This window comes from Myodes glareolus, chromosome 4, assembly GCF_982192425.1.
Source record: "Myodes glareolus chromosome 4, mMyoGla1.1, whole genome shotgun sequence".
Taxonomy (NCBI): Eukaryota; Metazoa; Chordata; class Mammalia; order Rodentia; family Cricetidae; genus Myodes; species Myodes glareolus.
Genome location: NC_142029.1, coordinates 42,869,921 through 42,892,787, shown reverse-complemented (window position 1 = coordinate 42,892,787; position 22,867 = coordinate 42,869,921). Strand labels below are relative to the sequence as shown.

The window sequence follows — 22,867 nt, the reverse complement described above, 5'->3', positions numbered from 1 at the left end:
GTCCAAACTCTTGACTTCTGTGAGTCATGCAGGACAAAACAAATTGTCTTAGGCCACACATTGACTGCAGAAACACAAAACCTGGAGAGCAAAGAAATCTGTGTATACTGTTCACATAGCTGACATCACAGATACGCACAGATGTCTCATAACCATCCTGATAGTGCGGGGCCCATTCAGACTCTTGAGTTTCTAATGAAGAGAATGGGCTTAGTGAGTAATAAAGTGTCGTTGATTTATTTTGGTATTTTTATTATAAAAATAAAAGAAAAAGACAACATAAAACTAGTGGAATATTTGACATTGTATATGAGAAACTAATATAGTGGTTCTCAACCTTCCTAATGCTGTGACCCTTCATATAGTTCCCTATGTGCTGGTGACCCCCACCATAAAATTACATTTACTGCTATTTTTTTCTTTCTCTTCCCTCCCCTCCCCTCCCCTCTCCTCCCCTCCCTCCCTTCCTTCCTTCCTTCCTTTATTTTTTTGTGACAGGATTTCACTGTTTAGCTCTGGCTGTCCTGGAACTCGCTTTGTAAACCAGACTGGTCTTGAACTCAGAAACATGCCTGTCTCTGCCTCCCAAGTGCTGGGATAAAAGGCGTGCACCACAACTGCCAGGCATTGTTACTATTTCTTAACTGTAATTTTGCTACTGTTATGAATGTAAATATCCGTAGCTTTTCATGGTCTTAAGTGGCCCCTGTAAAAGGGTCATTAAATTCCCAAAGGGGTCGCGACCCACAGGCTGAGAACTGCTGACCTAATACATTAGTGTTTGGTTCAATGGGCGTGGTTGGGCCTCCCATAGGGCTCACCACCATTTTCCTCTTGAAAACGGCGGCTCACACAGCTGCTGTCAGATGTGACGTGAATAAGACAGGATTGTCGGCAAAGGGCAGGAAGGGCATCTGTCTCTGAAAAGTCAGCCTATAAAATCTAGTAAAAAGACACAGTAAAATTTGCCAGATTGAAACTAGAGGCATTCCACCCGAAAATTGGCAAGGAACATATTTACGTCAGCTGAAAATGGGGTTGCAACTGCTACAAAAATACTGATTATTTTCCAGGAAATCTTAAAATCTGTTTTCTGATCTTTGTATCTAATTGGAACATCAGTTACATACTTTTCATTGTTCGTGGGACTGTGTTTAGCCACCCTGTCTAAATGCACAGAATCACTGGCCTTTATTTGAGCTGGTCATAATTTTAGTTTCAGTCACTTGAGCTGTATCACTAGCTCTGTTTTCACCTAAAAGACATGCATTTATCTCATTTAAATATTTCATTCACTAAAAATGCTAAATCTCTAAGCCAGTTCTTATTGTCAACTTCTTCTGCAAATGTTGTTTCTGATACCATAAAGGACTTGAAAACATGTTGCCAATAATAAAACTCAATATCTGACCTCGACGACTCAGTCCCCTTTCTTCTGTTAGTAAGTGATGCGGCCACAATCAGCGTCAGTTCCTGGAACTGGGAGTGATTTAATCTCCTGGCCTTTATGAAGTTCACAGTCTTGATGACAATTTGCATGTTGCTATTCATTTTATACTTTTGCATGCACATTTTCCTGAAACATTATACAGTGATACTTACTTAATCAAACATGAGCTTGGGGCAGCATCTGCATCGACTCCTATCAATGTGATTTATTTATAGTTAGTTCCTCTTGTTTCCTTATCATCATTGTAACTCTACCAGCTATGCTGACAACAGACAAAGAAAATTAAATTGCTTTAATATACTTTTTACTCACTGTTTTATATAGATCTCTTTAGCTGTGTCTTTTAATGACACCAAATAAACCATGTATTCAGTATAATTCTACTTATCTTTATTGCCTCTAGTGGCCAGCTGTGGGCATGTGAGATAGAACAGTCAGTAAAATGCTTGCCATATGAGCAAGGAAGACTCAAGTTCAACCGAGCATCCATGTAAAAACCTGTATGTGGTGACATGTCCCTATAACACTAGGGCTGGGGACGGGACTGGGGGATGGGAGTGGGGAGATAGGTGAGTGCCTGGAGCTTTCTGGCCAGCCGCTGAGTCTAGATGGAGAGCTTCATGGCCAAGTGAAACACACTGCCTCAAAAACAAGGCAGACAGGTCCCGAGGGTGACCGCTGGCTTCCACAGTGCACATGGGCATGCACACTTGCACACACACATGCACACACGACCCTCCCTCACATAATCTAACCCCACATGCAAAGTGGCAAGTTTGTCACTTCTGTGGCATCAGCGCTGTCACTCACGGCCAAGGCATAAAAGTAAAATTAGTGGCGCTACTCTCTGACTCTTTGATAGGTTCCTCTAGGTTCTTTAGTTCCTCCAGCTGGTTGAAGACAAGCTGATTTCAGAAGATATCTCCCTTTTTTTCCAGAGCACATTACATCCTCTGTGCTCTCTGCACATTGTTTAGTAAACTCACCATCAGAAAATGGTTTTGGTTTCTTTTGCCATTAAATATATTACAATACAACAAGAGAATTTCTATGAGCCTTTTTAAAACATAATATTTATAAGCAGATTTTTTTTCTATTCTGTTGCTTGATTCTCCTGGCACAATCCCTGACACAAACCAAACTTGGCAGCATGTTTTTCAATGTAACTTCTTAAATTACAGTCTTGAAAACTTCCACGGATTCCCTATCAATTAATCAGAATGCCTTCCACTTTACCATGATCATTGGTCCACTGTGTAATCTTCCTTCATGTGTAACTTTGCTTTCTTGGGCTTCTGTTTTCTTTTGAGACACTATAGAAGTCATGTTGCAATAAAAAGAACAAAATGCAAGGGATAACTTTAATGTTTAAAACTATTTTTTTGCTGTGTTTTTGTGTCTATGTCTGAGCATGGGTACATGTGCATAAGGGCAGCATCTTGAGAGGTCAGAAGAGGGTGTCAAATCCCCTGGGGGCTTCCTGATATAGGTGCTAGGAACTAAAGTGGGATTCTCTGTGACCCAAGGACTAGCTCTTCTTCTGTGAAAAGTTATTGACAGAAATGTAGAAAGCAAGGTTTGGGTTCTTTTCCATCCAGCCTCTGATGCTGCATGAAGCAGAAGGTGGATTGTAAAGCCAGCAGGGTGTGACTGAAATGCACTGAGATGTGAAAGTGCCCCTAATAACCACATGGGAATGCTTACATCCTCCAAATGTCTTCATTAGATGCCTACTGTTTGCAATGGTGGGTTAAAACGCTGTTAGTGAGCTCTGTTTTACCTACCAAGTCACAACAAACACATGTACCATCTATGGGTACCAGTTCCACGGTGGTCTTGGAAAAGAACATGAAAGAAGCTGCACACGGCCATAAAACTGACGCTGTGCGTGGGAACACGCAGTGAGAGCGTGAAATCTTTCCTTTCTGTAACAGCGTGGTGTGAGTCATTCTCTACAAGTTCATGTTTAACAACCACACAACTGAGCCATAAATTATAGCACAAAACTCATGTTTCAAAGTCTTTTGATTTTGTGCTGGGTGGGCCCCATTCATGGATATCCTGGACCACGTGTGGGTAGTGGGCCGAGAGTTGGACACACCCGACTTATGTGAGAGTCAGCTATACTATGCAAATTTGAACACCGTGTGTTGATTTTGCACTGGTTTTTGTTTGGAAGATAAACCCCGGGAGAAGACTGTGGATGGCAGGTAGACTGTGTGGGTTACTATTTATTGACTCTGGCATCCCATCCTGTCCTTCCCATACACTCCCCTTAATTCATCTAGGACAAGGGTAGTGTTCAACAAACCCCATTCCCAGGAGTTCTTGAGGCCACAGTGCTGAGTCTTCAACATTCATCCTCTGTCAGCAAAAGAGGAAGGAGTGAGTTTTCTGGAGGGGATGGGTACCATGACAGCTCAGGCAGACTTCACAAGATGCAGGCTGAATCCCATGTTTGTCACACACACCATCCGCTCCTTTTATGTGGGGCAGCTTTGATAGCACCAGGTTCAGCAATTGACCGCTGGGCCAAGTCAATGGGCAACATCACCATGGACAAGAAAACAGAATGAGGGGTGCTTGGCTTCTGTTCATCCAGCCTAGTGCCTTAAGGCACACAATTTCCTGTTAAACCTTTTCTGCTTAAGAACTCTCATATCTGTTCCTTGTACTGAATGTTAAACATTATAGGTAAATACAAAGAAAAAAAACCAATAAGCGCTTAAATTGTTGTTAAATTGCAATATGTTGTACATTTTTGCTACTCTTAGGCTGTAACCGCCATGAAAAGTTGAATGGTTTATAGTATTTGAAAAATAAACATTCTTACCTCTTAGTTTTATTTTTTGTGTTCGCCTATGCTATATGGATGTACGCATGTGCATGTGTGCTTGAAGGCATGCAGGCGTGTGTGTGCACATATGTGCGGAGACCACACTTTGGGTGTCTTCCTCTGTCACTTTTCACCCTACGTGTTGATTTGCCTTCTTTTCCTTTTTTTTTAGTTTACGTGTGTGCAAATGTGTGCACATGCATGTAGAAACTGAAAGTTGATAGCAGGAATCCCTGTCGATCTTTTTTTCCACCTTATTCAACGAGGCAGGATCTTTCATTCGAGCCTAGAGTTTATTTCTATGACCAGTCTCATGACTAGCATGCTTGGGAGATCTCCCATCTCTGTGTTCCCAGGCTGGAATTCCAGGCAAGGCTCCTAAATCACCTGACATTTCATGAGTTCTGGGGATCTGAACACTGGCCTCTTTACTTGCAATGGCACTTTAACTGAGAAACCATCTCCCCAGCCTCAGCTCTGCCTTATTTATTTATTTATTTATTGAGATTAGGTCTCTCATTGTACCTGGAATTTATTAGAGGCCAGCTACCTCCAAAGATCTGCCTGTCTCTGCCTTCCTTGTGATGGGATTACAAATAGGCATTGCTGTGCTTGGCTTTTTACGTGGTTTCCAAGGACCTACTCAGGCTTGAACAGAGAATATATATATACTGATTAAGCCATCATCCCAGCTTCATGGACATTGTATCTGTCTATCTTTTTTAAATAATATTTTTAACTAAAATATAATCACATGATTTCACCCTTCTTTTTCCTCCCTGTAACTTCATATCCTCTCCCTCCAGCCCCTCCCATGTCTCCACAATGACTCCTCTGATTCATAGCCTTTTTCATTATTACTATTGTTACATATGTATGTGTGTATACATAAATATATAAATACAACCCCATTTTTATTTGTTTTGTGTGAATGTGTGCTTGGGCATGCACCTTGATGCATGAGTGGAGGTCAGGGGAAAGTTCTGTGGGAGTTGGTTCCCTCCTTCTACTATGTGTGTCCCAGGGATTAAATTCAGGTTATCAGGTTCAGTGGAATAGACCTTTACCCACTGAGCCAATTTGCCGGTCCTTCTTGAATAGTCAGTCTCTCTCTCTCTCTCTCTCTCTCTCTCTCTCTCTCTCTCTCTCTCTCTCTGCTTTCCTCCTCCCTCCCTCTTTCTCTATTTATTTTTATCACACTATTTTCCTTGAAGGTACCTGGTACTTTTCTTTCTTTTTTCTTTTCTTTTCTTTTCTTTTTTTTCTTGTTTTGTTTTGTTTTTCCTGGAACTAGTTCTGTAGACCAGGCTGGCCTCAAACTCACAGAGATCCACCTGCCTCTGCCTCCTGAGTGCTGGGATTAAAGGCGTGTGCCACCACTGCCTGGCTAAAATGGTTCTTAAAACCTGGAGCCATGCTAAATAATTGATCTCATGTGAGTACATAGCAGCATAGCCTTAGTTCTAGACTTTATGTGTCTTGTTGTTTTGAGACATCAATAAATCTCACCCAGGTTAGGCTTAAATCTGGGATTGCTCTGCCTCAGCCTCCCAAGTACTGTGGTTATGAGCATGGACCACGATGCCTTGTTGTTTTGTTTTCTTTTTCTTTCTAGAGATTGGACCCAGGGCTTCAAACATAGTAGGAAAACACACTATCCCTGAGCCACATACCCAACCTTTTTTCTTCTTTCGAAATTTTGAAATTTTGTTTTACTATTTTTTTGAAGCAGTGTCTATTTGCATAGTTCTAATAGCCTGTATTTCATTTATGTAGACCATGCTGGACTCGAACTCACATCAACGTGTCAGTCTCTGGTAGGATTAAAGGTGTGCACCACCACTAGTGGCCTTTCTTTTTGCAAAGCCTTAAAAAAAATTTGGTGCAGGATCTCACTAATTTTCCCATGCTGGTCTTGAACTCACATGCTTGCAATCATTTTGACCTCAGCTTTCTAAAAGACTGGCAACAACCAGATTTGATTGTTCTTAGCATGTTTTTTGTATGTGTATGTGTGTGTATGATATAGATATGAATAATTTGAATTGGTATGGCTCTTGGTTTAGTGATACCAGGGAGGTCATTCTGTCTATGTGTTGCTTTTATTGGTTAATGAATAAAGAACTGTTTTGAGCCTATGGCAAGGGCAGAACAGAACTAGGTGGGAAAAGCTAGGCTATATGCTGGGAGAAAGAGGGCGGAGTCAGAGAGAAGCCATGGAGCTGCCAGAGACAAATGCAGAACCTTGCCGGTAAGCCACAACCATGTGGCAATACACAGATTAATAAAAATGAGTTAAATTAAGATGTAACAGTTAGCCAATAAGAAGTTAGAGCTAATGGGCCAAGCAGTGATTTAAATAATACAGTTTCTGTGTGATTATCTCGGGTCTGAGCAGCCGGGACAAACAAGGGGCTCTCCTCCAACATGTGTATGCATTTCTTTGTGTGTGTGTGTGTGTGTGTGTGTGTGTGTGTGTGTGCGCGCGCGCGCGTGTGCGTCTGTGTCTGAGTGTGTGTGTATGTGTGTCTGTGTCTGTGTCTGAGTATGTGTGTATGTGCGTGTGCATGTGCATCTGTGTCTGAGTGTGTGTGAAAACATGCAGGTGTGGAGGCCCGAAATTGATGTCACAAGCCTTCCTTGAATCCTCTCCAGTATGAAGCATGGTTCTGCCCTGAACCCAGAGCTCACCATTCTAACTAGCTTGCAGTCCAGTTTGCATAGGAGTCGCTTGTCTCTGCCTCCCCGAGCAGGGATCACAAATGGCCTCTACACCTGCTTGACTTCTGTTTGGTTTCTGAGAATCTGAAACCTTCACAGCATCCTTCACAGCAAGTGCCTTACTTACCCAGCCTTCTTCCTGGCCCAGGGTTGTTGTTGGTTTTTTCCTAAGACTTTTAATTGGAGAAATTTTTAAAAACTGTCTTGTTCCCTTAGTTGCATTTGTTTCCTCTGTGGTAAGATAGCTGGTGTATGTATTCTGTTCTGTCTGTCTCAGGGCTGTGTAAGTCACGCCTGATGTTCCTGTTCGAGTATGATACAGTATGAAGACTGTAGTCATGCAGGGTGTGCTAGCTGTGAAGACATACTTTGTGTGAGTGGGCAAGGCTGCCACCCCGAGGGCTTCCCAGTGCCAGAAGGAAGAGACTCTGTTGTGGAAATTCATTCCGCCCATAGTTTTGAGGTACCAGCCTTAGGGAAAGGCTTCTGTGTATGGATGTGATCTCTTATAAGGAAGAGGAGGGGGCTCTCTTGCTCTCTTGTGTGGTGGAGGGGATCCAATCACTGCCTCTGTCATTGACCCCAGGGCAGAATGAAAGACTGAGGCAGTTCTCTACCTTGCTGTTATTCGTACGTATTCCTTAATACATCTTTGTTATCCTTTTATTCTGGCTCTCGTAGATTCACATAATGTTGCCTGCAAGACTCCACATCTGTTTGAATTTAGTTCGTTTTCTATCATGGTGACAAAGCACCATAGCCAAGGCAGCTTGTAGAAGAAAGTCTAACTGGTTCTAACTATAAGTTCCAGAGGGTTAGAGTCCACTGTGCAAGAGTGAAGCTGAGAGTTCACATCGTGAACTGCAAAGACAAAGCTGAGAGAGTGAACTCCAATTCTACAAGCCTTTAAACCCTCAAAGCATACCTCCAGTGACACACCTCCAACAAATCAACACCTCCTAAACCTTCCCTAACAGTACCACAGACTGAGGACCGAGTATTCAAATGACCAAGACATTAGGAGATACCTCATTTAAACTACCACATATACCAGCCCCCAATTCTCACTATAATCCTTTGAAAAGAGTTCTGAAAAGTGGAAGTTAATTGATGGAATGAACTTCATGGCTGAGGGTGGCAACCAGGAAGTGATGGCTGAGGGTCTCTATATAAGCTTTCCTAAACCCATCTACTTTTTCAGACCAGCTTCCCACTTCTGACAGCCCATCAGTCTTGTGTTTGGGAACCGTGGGAGAAAAGCTTGCTGCTTCTTTCACGACAGCTCTCTTGGAGTGGATTTTGTGTTTAACAGCTAAGGATCTGCATTCTATCTTATCAAAAGTTATTGAAATTTACCTGCTGTGATTCCTTTATACGCTTCCCGCTAACATGGGTTTTGACATTTTGCTCATCTCTGCTATATATTTAGCAGAGCTATCAGAGGATAGAAAACCAAGGGTGAGCTTCTCCTGTTATCCAAAATAAAAAAAGAAAACTCTTTGATATTTCTCAAAACGAAACTGAAAGCATTTTTTGAGCTGAGCGAGATTAAAATCTGAGCTTTGTCACTTAGGTGTAACCTGGAACAAGTTACTGAATCTTTCTGGGTCTGTTTCAGCTGTAGCTAATGATACCTAACTCAATGTAAGTAAAAATGTGTATCTAGTCTTTAGTTTGTATCGAACTCAGAATTGTACAGAGGTTCTGCTCATCCTCCATTTCCTAAAATAGTACTATTATTATTTATTAGTTTGTTTTATATCAGTTCTGGAGAAAGTTGGGTGCTTTACACGGTTATTATTGTTTCCACAGTAGTAAAAAGGAAGTGAATTATAGCCTATTTTCAAGTAAAATATCCCAATCTGACTTTTAACTTCATTTCCCAAAAAAGGTTATATTAGCTAGTTACAACAAGAAACTAACCACTTATTGCATAATTAAGCTGATATTAGGATATTTTTCCTTGTTTTCCACTTACAGCTTAAAGCATACTTCTGAAGCAGTTTTGCTGTATCTAGCAAAACTGTTAATAATAATTTAAAAGCTAACATATGCATCATGTTTATTAACTGCTCTTTAGAAGATTGCCTGCATTGTTTTTTATATAACATAGCACATTATGACATCACCAAGTAGTTGGAGTGATATTATGATTTGATGCCTCTTGGAAAACACACGCATACACATGAGAGAGAGAGAGAGAGAGAGAGAGAGAGAGAGAGAGAGACAGAGACAGAGAGAGAGAGAGACAGAGAGAGAGAGACAGAGACAGAGACAGAGAAAGACAGAGAGAGACTTAAACACTTTCCAGTTAAAGAGTATCTGGGACATTAATTGTACCCCCAAACTTACGATACTATTGACTGCAGATAGATGGATTAAAATTTAAATTTTGACAAAGAAAATCACAGTGGGAAGAAATCATGACTTATGCACTTAAGTTTATTTAATAGCAAAACAAACCTAAATAACTTTCCGTATTAGCTCTTTCCACTTTATAGAGGGAACTAATGTGCACTCGTGGCATGCGGGTGGAATAGCAGGAAAGATAATCAGATTAAGGGTTCATGGTCAGACACTGTGACAATAATAGAAATTAATGACTGTAAATCCAAAGGAGCCTGCCATAGATCCCTGGCTCAAGGAACATTGCTAATACCATACCCTTCGCTCTGCATCTCCAAACCTCTTACAGTTTCAGTATTAGGACATCAAAAACGTTTATTCTCTGGGCATTGTGCTGTATGTCTCAGCTGCTTCGGAAACTAAGACAGGAGACTCACTTGAGTGCAGAACTCCAAGACCACCCTTCAGACTTTGTCTCATTTTTTAAAATTATGAACTGGGGGAGCACAGACACCTCAGCGTTTAAGTTGGGTTCCCAGCTCATGACTACCTGTAACCCCAAGGATACCTGTACTCACATACACATATTCAGACACAGACATGCACACATAACACATTAAAAAGAAAACCAACCTTTAAAAGGGCTGATAACCATCTAAACAAAATTATACCATTGGTGCTGTTTTTGACACACTCAGTTTCTTTGAAGAGATGTGTAAAAAATTTCATTATAAATACTCTTAAAAACAGACTTCATTTTTTAAAGAGTAATTTCAGGTTCATGGAAGAAAATTGAGCAGAAATATACACCTGCCTTGCTTCATGACTTGCACTGATTTTTAACAAATTGATAGTTAGTCGTTCTAGTTTGCATTAGGGTTCACTTTTGGTGTTATATAAACCGCATGGTCACACATTCACCCTTATCTTACGGAATAGATTCAGTGCCCTGAGAGCCCTTTGTGATCTGCCTGTTCTCCCCTCTCTTCCTCCAAGCTTGGCTGGCAACGATGACTCTTTTTGCTGCCTTCATGTTTATACCTTTATCAGAATGTCCCATAGTGGGAAGCCGACGGTGGTCCTTTCAGATAGGGTTATTTCAGTTTGTGTGGGTTTAACACCTCTCCCATGATTTCCCGTGGTTTGATGGCTCATTCTTCCTTATCACTGACTTCTATCCCGTTGTTTGGATGGAACACTGCTCCCTTACCAAAGTACTTCCTGCCTGTCTCTACATTCGGGCAATTAAAACTGCTTGCCTGTATCTGCATTCAGGTATTTATATGTATGTAATTTTCATGTATTTGGAGCAAATATCAAGAAATGTGATTGTTGGTAACAGTACTGTCTAGTTTGGTGAGAATTGCCAAATTTATTCCATACTGGTAGGACCATTTTTCATTCCTGCCATCAATGGAGAGTTCCTGTTGTTCCTCAGCCTTGGTGCTTCTGGTAGGGTCCCTGTTCTAGATTTTTACCATTCTTGTAGCTCTTATGACTCTATCTCATTTCTGCTTTAATTTCCTTTTTCCTGAGGACATATGATATTTATGTATACTTACATATACTTTAAAAAAAACAGGCATCTTTTTTCTCTAGGTCAAGAACCTATTAATTTTTTTTCCTATTTTCAATTGGGTTGTTAATTCCCTGCCTCCTTATTCAGGATAGACTTGGACCTTGAAACTAACACTGAGTCAAACCATTCTGGATTGTTAGTTGTCTTATTGTTGAATTTTAAGAGCTCTCTCTGAGTTTGGATAATAGGCTATACCATATGTATCTCTTAAAAGTGTTTAATCCATCTGCCTCAAGACCCAGCTTTACCACCCCTGGGCATATACCCAAAAGACGTTGTGTCATATCACAAGAACACTTGTTCCACTATGTTCATAGCAGCTTTATTCATAACATCAGAAACTGGAAACAACCTAGATGTCCCTCAAGCAAAGAACGGATAAAGAAAATGTGGTACATTTACACAATGGAGTAGTTCTCATGTGTTAAAAACAATGACATCATGAAATTTGCCAGCAAATGGATGGAACTCGGAAAGAACAGCCCGAGTGAGGCAATATAACACAGAAGACAAACAAGGTATGTACTCATTTATAGGTGGAGATTAGCCAGAAAGTAAAGGATAACCATACTACAATCCATAGACCCAAAGACCCTAAGTAAAAAGGAAGGGCTCAAGAGAGGACACATGAATCTCAATGCAAAGGGAAAATAAAATAGAAATCACAAGTGGACAGAGGGAGAGGTCTATATGGGGTGGGCATGGGAACAGAAGAGATCAGGTGGTGGGAGGAGAGAGAAGAGAGGAAAGAGAGAGAGAGAGAGAGAGAGAGAGAGAGAGAGAGAGAGAGAGAGAGAGAGAGAGAGAACTGGGACAGGGAAAGGCAACTGGAATCAGGGACATCTCTGGAGTGAGCTAGAAACCCAGTGCAATGGAAACTCCCAGGAATCTATCGGGGTGGCCCTAGCTAAGACTCCTAGCAATCGGGTCTATGGAAGCTGAACCAGTCATCTCATGTAACCAGGCAAGGCTTACAGTGGAGAAATTGGGACTCCAACCCAGCCACATAACCTCTGACCTACAATTTCCTCTGACTACAAGATATGCTGGGACAGGGCTGGAGAGATGGCTCAGAGGTTAAGAGCATTGCCTGCTCTTCCAAAGGTCCTGAGTTCAATTCCCAGCAACCACATGGTGGCTCACAACCATCTATAATGGGGTCTGGTGCCCTCTTCTGGCCTGCAGGCATACATACAGACAGAATATTGTATACATAATAAATGAATATATATATATATATATATATATATATATATATATATATATATGAAAGATATGCTGGGACAAAGGTGGTGCAGAAATTATGAGAGTGATCAGCCAATTGAGACCCATACCATGAGAGGAAGCCCACCCTGACCACGCATTGAGGGCCAGGACCCAGAGGCTACACAGCCCAGATACCTAGGGTAGAATCACACATGACTGGTTAAAAAAAAGTCAATGAAATAAATTTTGATGATAGTCTGCTATACTCATAGATCATTGCCTAGTTCATTTGTCATCAGAGAGGCTTCACCCAGCAAGTGATGGAAACAGATGCAGAGACCCATAGTTGAAGATTAGGTGGACCTTGAAGAATCCTGTGGAAGAGAGGCAAGAAGGATTATGGGAGCAAGGGCCCCATGGGAAAACACACAGAGTCAACTGACCTGGGCTCATGGAGGCTCACAGAGACAGAACTGCCAACCAGAGAACTTGCAAGGGACTCATCTGGGCCCTCTGTACATGTTAGAGTAGAGTAGCTTGGTCTTCTTATAGGACTCCTGGCAGGGGAAGCGGGGGCCATCTCTGACTCTGTTGTCTGGTCTTGGGACACTTTCCTCCTGCTGGGTTGCCTCATTCAGCCTTAATAGGAGAGGAGATATCTAATCTCGCTGCAACTTGATATCCTGTGGATGGTTGACATACATGGAAGGCCTGCACTTCTCTGAAGGGAAGAGAAAGGGAGTGGATGTGAGGGAAGCAGGCGATTGGGGAGAGGGACTGGAGGGAGATGAAGGAGGGGAAACTCTGATCAGGATAAAAAACTAATTAATTGATTAGATAATTAAAAATTTTTCTAAATTTTCCACTTTTTTGTGTTTTTTTGAGACAGGGTTTCTCTGTAGCTTTGGAGCCTGTCCTGGAACTAGCTCTTGTAGACCAGGCTGGCCTTGAACTCACAGAGCTCCGTCTGCCTCTGCCTCCTGAGTGCTGGAATAGGCATGCGCCAGCACCACCTGGCAAAAATTAAATTTTTTTAAAAAAAGTGTTTTGTTCTCCTCTGCAAGTTGCCATTTGATATGTCGGATTTTTTTAGTTAAGTTATATATTATTCTTTAGGATCTACAAACTGGACAGATTGTATTTTTAAATTATTGTATCCTTAAATGTTGGAGGTAAGTTATGACCTTGTAAATATATTAAGTTACAATAATAATGATACATTTTTATCAAAGCTATGGCCTCTGCTTCTTAGAAAGATCAGTCATAGACGTAATAGACATTTAGAATTAACTGCTACATTTTAAAATTAATTTACTCATTTATTTTAAAAAGAAAACAATCTTTTTTCATTTTATATACTAATTCCAGTTCCCACTCCCTCTCCTCCACCCCTTTTCTCCACCTAGCCCCCTCCCCACCCCCTATCCACTCCCCAGGGAGGATAAGGCACATCACTATGGGGAAGGTCCAAGGCCCTCTCAAACATATCTAGGCCAAGCAAAGTATCCATCCTAAAAGAATAGGTTCCAAAAAAGCCAGTACATGCAGTAGGGATACATTCTGGTGCCACTGCTAGTGGCCCCACAGTCTGCCCCAGCCATAAAACTGTCACCCACATTCAGAGGGACTAGTGTGGACCTAAGCTGTTTCCTTCCCTCTCTGGCTGGAGTTGGTGAGCGCCCATTAGCTCAGGTAGACTGTTTCAGTGAGTGTTCCCATCATGGTCTTGGCCTCTTTGCTCATATGCTAACTCCTCCCACTCTTCAGCTGAACTTTGGGAGCTCAGTCCAGTTCTTCAATGCAGATCTCTGCCTCTGTTTCCATCAATTGTTGGATGAAGGTTCCATGGTGATATTCAAGATATTCATCAATCTGACTACAAGGCAAGGTCAATTCAAGCATCCCCTCCGCTATTGTTTAGAGTCTCAACTGGGGTCATTCTTGTGAATTCCTGGGAATTTCTCTAGTGCCAGGTTTCTTGCTAGCCCCATAATGGCTCCCTCAATAAACATATCTCTTTTCTTGTTCTCATCTCTGTCCCTCCTCCATCTCAACTGTCCTGCTTCCTCAAGTTCTCCTCACCACTCCCCTCCTACTTCCCCCCTTCCATCCTCCCCTTCTGTCAGCCCTACTCCCCCCACCCCCATGCTCCCAATTTTGCCAGATGATCTCATCTGTTTCCCCTTTCCAGGTGGATCCATGCATGCTTTCATTAAGGTTCACCCTGCCCCTCGGTCACCCTAGAATCATGAACTATAGGCTCAATATCTTTTGCTTTACAGCTAGTATCCACTTATGAGTGAGTACATACCATGGTCATCTTTCTGGGTCTGGGTTACCTCACTCAAGATGGTTTTTTTCTAGCTCCATCCATTTGCATGCAAATTTCAAGATATCATTTTTTCCCACTGAGTAGTATTCTAATGTGTAAATGTGCCACATTTTCTTTATCTATTCTTCAGTTGAGGGACATCTAGGTTGTTTCCAGATTGTGCTATTACAAATAATGCTGCTATGAACATAGTTGAACAAGTGTCCTTGTAGTATGATTTAGCATCTTTTGGGTATATGCCCAAGAGAACCACTACAGTTTTTATGATTTTCATAATGTTTACTCTAAACATTGTTGAGCAAATATTTATTTATTTATGCAATTAGTGTGTTGTAAGTTGGGAGGGGAAGATAAGAAGGTTTCTCACTTGAGAAAACTCAGGTATTTCATTTTTGCATTTATAATCATGTCAATTTGTTTACTTTTCTTTTTTAATTGAATGGTCAAAGGCAAGGTAACTATTGTTTTGTGAGTATGCATCTAACTCATTTTTACTACAGACCATGAAAAAGTTAATCATAAATGTTAATATTTTAGCTATCATCTTCATTAGTAATTGTTGTAAGTGAATTACTGAATGACTAATTGCTAGAACCTTAAACCAAGAAAAGTCTTTCCTTCCTACATGTGTATGTGACAAATCTTGATGCTCATTGGTTTTCACTGTCCCTCCTCTGTCTGGTTGTGCATTCCCCATCATCCTGTATTGACTGAGGCTGACCTGGAAGTGTAAGAGGAAGAGGCTAGCTTATTCATGCAAGTCAATATTCCATGATTAAGAATGTTGGTATGGGGGCTGGAGAGATGGCTCAGAGGTTAAGAGCATTGCCTGCTCTTCCAAAGGTCCTGAGTTCAATTCCCAGCAACCATATGGTGGCTCGCAACCATCTGTAATGGGGTCTGGTGCCCTCTTCTGGCCATAGAAGGAATGCTGTATACATAATAAATAAATAAATTTAAAAAAAAAAGAATGTTGGTATGTGTATAAGGGTGGATCTGGTTTCTGTGTCATCATCTTTGGGAAAAAGTTGGCTGTGTTCCTGAATTGAACTGTGATTAGACCATGACAAAAAAAATTTATTGTAAAACTTGCTAAGAGTTGAGATTGACTTTTACAACAGTTTGTATAAAAGGCAAATTATACTGGAGATAAGAGTGGGGAAGAAAGGTACACTGTGCTTTAAAAAATGACAAACAGGCGCAACATAATGACTAGTCTTGTAATATTGAGTAGTAGACAGAATGATATTTTTAGTGTTTCAGGCAAAAACAAGTCCTTCTTGTAGAAGACTACAACATGGGGATTCACCTCAGATATAAAGCAAGCATGTCATAGGCTGGTGTGCCTTTTGGCAAAGGTGGCAGTTTTTTGCTTATGAAGACAATGATTTTCCTGAATGAATCAAAGCATATGAAATACAGACCAATGTTCAAACACATAAAACAGTATTCAAAATTAGACTGATTTCAAAAATACAGATGTAAAACTAAACTATGGAAGGCCACCTGCGGGGCTTCTTATGGTCTTGGTGGCAGCAACCCCACTCTCCCAGCCACGTGCTTGGGTTTCCTCTGGAATAGGTGAGCTGCATGCTATGTTTTTTTCCTCCATTGGTGAGAAGCTAACCACATGCAGACTTTTTATCGGTCAGGAGAAAATGATCCGTCGTGGAATGTTTCCTGTAGCAATCAGTTAGATGATGTCACACTCTCTGCCCAGCTGCTCGGTGACTCTGAACCTGCTGTCATCTAGTGCTCCCTGTGTGGGCTGGGAGAAAGGGCACAGGATGGCAGTGTACAGGATGCCCCTGAACACTCTTGGAGTTGACTGCTGAGTGGTGAGCGATGCATTTACAGAACTCTTAGAACACGCGTCAGTGCTGAGTGAACGCTTTCCTCTTATCTGTGTGGTGAGCCAAAAGGTGTGGGTTCCAGGGCCAACTGTTGAGGTGTGTGACAGGCTCTGACACCCGTGGGCTGTGTCAACTGCGCAATATCACCCACACGGGCTTCAGTTCTGAAAGATATGGTGAAGAGTCAGTGAGAAATTGCCTGAAAAGTACTCAACCTTGGGCTTAGTCAATATGAAACATTCAATAATTACTAAATCCATGTGTGTGTGTATTCACACGTGTATGAGTACTGTATGTGTGTGGTCATGTGGATGTGTATATACATGTATGTAGGTGCATGTGGAGGTAGGCACCAGGTGTCTCCCTGAGTCCCTCTCAACTTTTACTTTTGGAGACAGGGTTTGTCGCTGAACCTCAGGGTCACTTGGGCCAGGTTGATTTGCTGGTGAGTTCCAAGAATCTGCCTCTCTCTTGTGTCTCCCCAGCACTGGGGTTCCAAGTGAGTACCTTTGTGCCTGTCTTTTAGCGTTCTCTGGAGATTCAAACTCAGATCCTCATGTTTGCGTGGCAGGCACTTCACACACTGAGTTATCCCCCAAGGTACCAAATACTAAATGTTATTTATCATGAACGTTCATTACCACAGTAGTAATACACAGTCTTGTTGTTAGAGGCTGCTTGTTTGTTCCCAGCTGCTCAGCTCTGAAATAATCACACAGAAACTGTATTCGTTAAATCACTGCTTGGCCTATTAGCTCTAGCTTCTTATTGGTTAGCTCTTACATCTTAATTTAACCCATTTCTATTAATCTGTGTATCACCACGTGGCTGTGGCTTACTGGCAAGGTTCTGACTCGTCTGTTCCCAGGGGTGGCTACATGGCATCTCTCTGACTCCACCTTCTTTCTCCCAGCATTCAGTTCACTTTTCCCCGCCTAGCTCTGTTCTACCCTGCTATAGGCCCAAGCTATTGATTATCAATTAACCAATAAAAGCAACACATAGACAGAAGGACTTCCCATACCACAGTATGACTGTCACATAATAATTATTTTGATTTGTAAATTATCTAGTTTTCATCCACATTCACCAATATCCACAGGAAGCAATATTTAGGTGCTTTGACATCCATAGTACCACACAGTCAGTTCAGGTCAGGACAAGACTTACTTTCATTTTATACTGGTCTTGGAGCTCAGTTTAGGTAGTAGCCAAGACAAAATTAATAAGCATAACATATACAACTAGAAGAAAGGTCTGGTCTTCTGATTCAGGAGTTATAGAAAATGATCTAGTAAGATTCCCTGTCCATGTGGGTGTGGAATACTATTTTCTAGTATAGGGAAATATACAATAGCAGCATGGTAAGAAGTAAAAAATAACACAGGTTGAAGGTTCTATGGTGATATTTAAGTTATTCATCAATCTGACTATAGGGCAAGGCCAGTTCAAGCATCCTCTCCTCTATTGCTTAGGGTCTTAGCTGGAGTCATCCTTGTGGATTCCTGAGGATTTCTCTAGTGCCAGGCTTCTTGCTAGCCTCATAATGGTTTCCTCAATAAAAATATCTCTTTCCTTGCTCTCATCTCTGTACGTCCTCCATCTCGACAATTCCATTCCCTCCTCTTCCCCTTCTTCCCTCCTCTTTTGCTTCTTCCCTTCCTACCTCCCCTACCCTCATGCTCCCAATTTTGTCAGGCCATCTTGTCTATTTCCCCTTTCCAGGTAGATCTATGCATGTTTTTCTTAGGGTTCACCTAGTTACTTAGCTTCTCTAGGATCATGAACTATAGGCCCAATATGCTTTATTTTACAGCTAGTATATCCACTTATGAGTGAGTACATACCATGTTCATCTTTCTGGGTCTAGGTTACCTCACTCAGGATGATTTTTTTTTAGTTCGATCTGTTTGCATGCAAATTTCAAGATGTCATTGTTTTTTACCATCGAGTAGTACTCTAATGTGTAAATGTGTCACATTTTCACTATCCATTCTTAAATTGAGGGACATCTAGATTGTTTACAGGTTGTAGCTATTACAAGTAATGCTTCTATGTGTTGCAGAGGGCCCACTTGTTTGTCCCAGCCACCCAACTACCTTAGCCTCAAAATAACCACACAGATATTTATACTAATTAAATCACTGCTTGGCTCATTATCTCTAGCCTCTTATTGGCTAACTCTCATATCTTGATTTAACCCATTTCAATAGAAATCTGTATATCACCACATGGCAGTGGCTTACTGGGAAAGATTCAGCATGTCTGTCTCTGGTGGCTCCATGGTGTCTCTCTCCTCTTCTGCCTCTCTTTCTCCCAGCATTTAGTTTTGTCTTCCCCGCCTACCTAAGTTCTGCCCTAAAGGCAATTTCTTTATTAACCAATGAAGGAAACACATAGACAGAAGGACATCCTACACCAGCTATGAACATAATTGAACAAGTGTCCTTGTAGTATGATTGAGCATCTTTTGGGTATATGTCCAAGTGGTCCTTGGGCTGGATCCTGAGGTAGGTTGATTCCCAGTTTTCTGAGAAACTGCCATATTGATTTCCAAAGTGGTTGTATAAATTTGCATTCCCACCAGCAATGGAGGAGTGTCCCCCTTACTCCACATCCTCTCCAGCATAAGCTATCATTGGTGTTTTTGATCTTAGTCATTATGACTGGTATAAGATGGTATCTCTGAGTTGTTTTGATTTGCATTTCCCTGATCCAGCAACTGATGGAAACAGAAACAGAGACCTGCATTGGAGCAGTGGACTGAGCTCCCAAAGTCCAGTTTAAGAGTAGGAGGTGTGAGAATATGAGCAAAGAAGTCAAGACCATGATGGTACACCCACTGAAACAGTTTACTTGAGCTAATGGGAGCTCACCAACTCCAGCTGGACAGGGAAGGAAATAGCTTAGGTCCCAATTAGTCCCTCTGAATGTGGGTGACAGTTGTATGACTGAGGAAGATTATGGGGCCATTGGTAGTGGCACCAGGATTTATCCATGTTGTTTGTACTGTCTATTTTGGAACCTATTCTCTTTGCAGGGAGGGGATTGGACCTTCCCCCAAAGCAATGTGCCTTACCCTCTCTGAGAAGCAGATGGGTGTGGGGTGGGAGGGTATGTGGAGAGAATGGGAGGAGGGGAAGGAGTGGGAACTGGGATTGAAATGTAAGATGAAAAATGATAGTTTGTTTTCTTTTTTAAAAAAAATGCAGATAGGGATTATTTAGCATTTTTCTTATAGTCTTACTAAATATTTAGTATAATTTAATGAAACATTTTTACTTGAGTCAGCACTCTTAGGCCACTTGGACACAGTGGGCTGTGGAATTCTGCCAACACCTGAAATTAGGCATCTCTCAAAGATTTATTTTTGGATAGTGTCAGTGATGCAGTATCTGCCATTTCACATTCAGATCATCAGTCAGAGCTTTATTCATTGTAGCTCAAATTCATAGAGACATTTAGGGGCCAGAGGTACAGTCTGGGAAATATGACAGTTTTGTTAAGAAGTAGTATACCTATTCCAGACCCTAGACAGTAAAAATCCTGTTCTATAATTATGGCGGCAATTATACTTTGTGCTCTCCAGTTACTGTTGAACACATGCAGTCAACAAACATTTAATGGATTTCTTTATGTGCCAATTATTGTGCTAGCCTCTAGAAGATAATGATATACCCAAACCTTTGAAGAAGTCGTTGACTATAGAGTTGGGCAAAGGCACTAATAATTATATTACAAAAGAATGTAATTGAAACCTAGACAAATATGAGAGTTAGAACCACTTCATAAAATTTTTCATCTCCTTATAAACAGCTTTTATAAATATACATACATTCACAGTATATTGTATATGAATTTATATTAATATTAATATATTATATGGTCATAGTAGAGTTTTCTGTTGGCAAACACAGATTTGTACATGATGTTTATATAATCAAATCTGTTTGAGATTGGCATTAACTGTTAGTGGAATGTGTTTCTTCCAGGTAAACATATTAAATAGTCCATTGACTAAAAAGTGTGTTCATGGGAACATTCAATTTATATAAATTTATATGCCTTATTTTGGGTATATATATCCAAAAATGATCAGGAAAGAAACAGTCAGAGTCTGAACTAGACTCCACACTTCCTCCTGTAGTCTGTACTGTTTCCTTTAATGATTAGAATCCAATGGCCTATATCAATGAAGTAGACAAAATAATAAGTAAGAAATGTAGCTGTAATTATTGTAGGAACAGGGTGTGATCTTTAAAGACTATTTAAAACACAAAGAGGGAATGCTTACTGTTAGTTACAAAGTTCATATTAAGTAGCTAATAACTTTCTAGCCAGTAGTAAATATTTAATAGTAAGTCTGTGTATCTGAGCCTTCTGATAGGATGCTTGAGAGTGCACTAAGTTTTAAACTGCCTTTTAATAGTGCTGTTGTGGTGAAAATAGTCAAATGGCAAACAGATCATGAGATGAGAGCATGTGACTAATTAAGAAAAGTTTTGATCTATGAAAAGTCAGAGCTGATTTTGACCAAATAAAACCAAAATATGCAGGCTATTATTAACTTCTGGAATAGTAACTGATTAAGTGTTTGTTACTCACAGAGAATGATGACAGAGCAGCCCTGCTAAGCAAGTTTGGGTTCATCTCTCCTGGGTTAGACTGATACTGTGGAAATGCTCCTAAGGCAGCTTGTGATATCATACAAGCCATCTAAGAGCAACATGGGGAGTCTTCAGTTGTTGTTAGACTGTGTTCCAAAATTTTGTTGCTCTTTTATTTGTTTGGCCTTCTGGCTGACGTCATGTCACGTGTGGGTTCAAACTCTGCTTTATCCCACAACATGGTGAATTTTTGGTTCAACGGACCGAGGAAAGAGAAATAAAAAGTTAGCTACCAAATACAGTCTATCGTGTTTTACTAAGAAAAGCCTATCAGAGTCCTAAGCTGATGTGCTAGTTACTAGTTCCTTAGCTGATATCGAACTGGTAACAGGAACCTGCTCCGCTCCAGGCCATGATGTAACTCCAGCAGCTTGGAGCAGGGCCACCAGATCTTAGGGTAGATGTCATGGTAATGTGGTGGGAGAAAAACCCTCTTAAAACAGCCCCCCTGGGCAGTGAGCTCTTTGGAGACAAGACAACGTATTATGTATAAGTATTCAAAGTTTTGCAAAAATGATAGTTTTTAAGTGGCTACTGTGAATTGCCCAGTAAAGTCATTAATGCGCAGTTCATCCAGTGAATAAATTGGTGGTGTGGACAGCATTCAGGAACTAAAAGAAAAACGGACAGTATGTTGGAGAAATGCTTCAAAGTGTTTCTAATACCACAAGTAAAATGGACATCCTCTGAACTATAATGATAGCTGCCAAACATGAGTTACCATTCTTCCTTTTATTGATTGATTACCTGCCTCATTATCTTCAGAAATTTTGAATAATCTCTGTAATTTACGAACATTTCATTTTCTGAGTATCTCCAATTAATAAAGACTTTCTTCAGAATGATAAATGTTTATTGCATACCTCTTTGGTATATGATTTAATCCTAGGAAGTAAGTATATTCAGCCACCAAGACTCAAAATTATTGATTTTTACGGAAGTGTTTGGCTGCAAGTAACAGAAAACATAGCTCATAGTAACATTAATAAATGAATGCTTTTGTTTTCTTCGGTGTATAATCAGAAGTATGGAACCAGAGAGTGCCAGCTTGGTATATAGTGCTTATTTTTGACAGATTGGAAATGTCAATAATATAATTTTTCAAACAATTTTTATCATTTCCCCAGTGTTCCTTCCTTATGGTTGTTTGCCGTGGAAGTTTTATATCAGCTTTTGTTTTTACATTATTCCATTAAAATATCCAACTTGGTCACTGATTGTTGTTTTTGGTGTCTCTAAATGTCATGCGCGAGGCAGCTCCCCCATTCTTTCCCTTCCCCTTATCTCCCATTGACTGGAGCAGTGTGTGTGTGTGTGTGTGTGTGTGTGTGTGTGTGTGTGTGTGTGTATGTGTGTGTGTGTGTTTGTGTGTTAAACGCATGCGCATTGTTCAGTTTCTGAATCAATTCTTAGAATGGCTTTTCGGTGCTCTGAAGCTTCACAAGGAGGAAAGATATATCTGAAAAAAAAAAAGCCAAAATGTTTTGTGCTTTCAGCTCTTGGAAACAGAAGAAGGACCCAGTCTTCTTTTAAGCCGTAGACCTGTGACTTGACGGCTTGGAAGAAGGGGATCCCATGCCACATCTCGGTTCTTGGTGCTGTTTTCACTCGCTAGAGTCAAGAGCCAAGCAGTTAATCTTAAACATCTTCACTTCTGAAATGAAGTTAATAAGTCTTCCCTGGTAACCCTTGAGATGCTAAAAAGATCTGATGAGTGTGAAAGACTTTCTGATCCATGATGCTGTGAGGAGCTTTGTAAACTGTAGAACATTCCTTGAGAAGTTCATCTGGGGACAGAATGGAAAGGGAACGAGCAGAGGACCAGCCTCTGAACGTTAGCCACAGTCCAGACCAGCCTTGCCACCCTGCCGCCTCTG

General features: G+C 40.9%; 1 long non-coding RNA gene across 2 annotated transcripts in view; it reads right to left on the bottom strand.

Moving 5' to 3' along the window:
* Positions 1-15,676: 15,676 nt before the first annotated feature.
* The window catches only part of LOC146894618 (uncharacterized), a 29,336-nt gene continuing 22,145 nt past the window's right edge, over positions 15,677-22,867 (bottom strand). For both annotated transcript variants that reach the window (XR_015001542.2, XR_015737618.1), the window contains one exon: positions 15,677-16,487. This is a non-coding gene — a long non-coding RNA (uncharacterized LOC146894618). The remainder of the gene's footprint in view (positions 16,488-22,867) is intronic.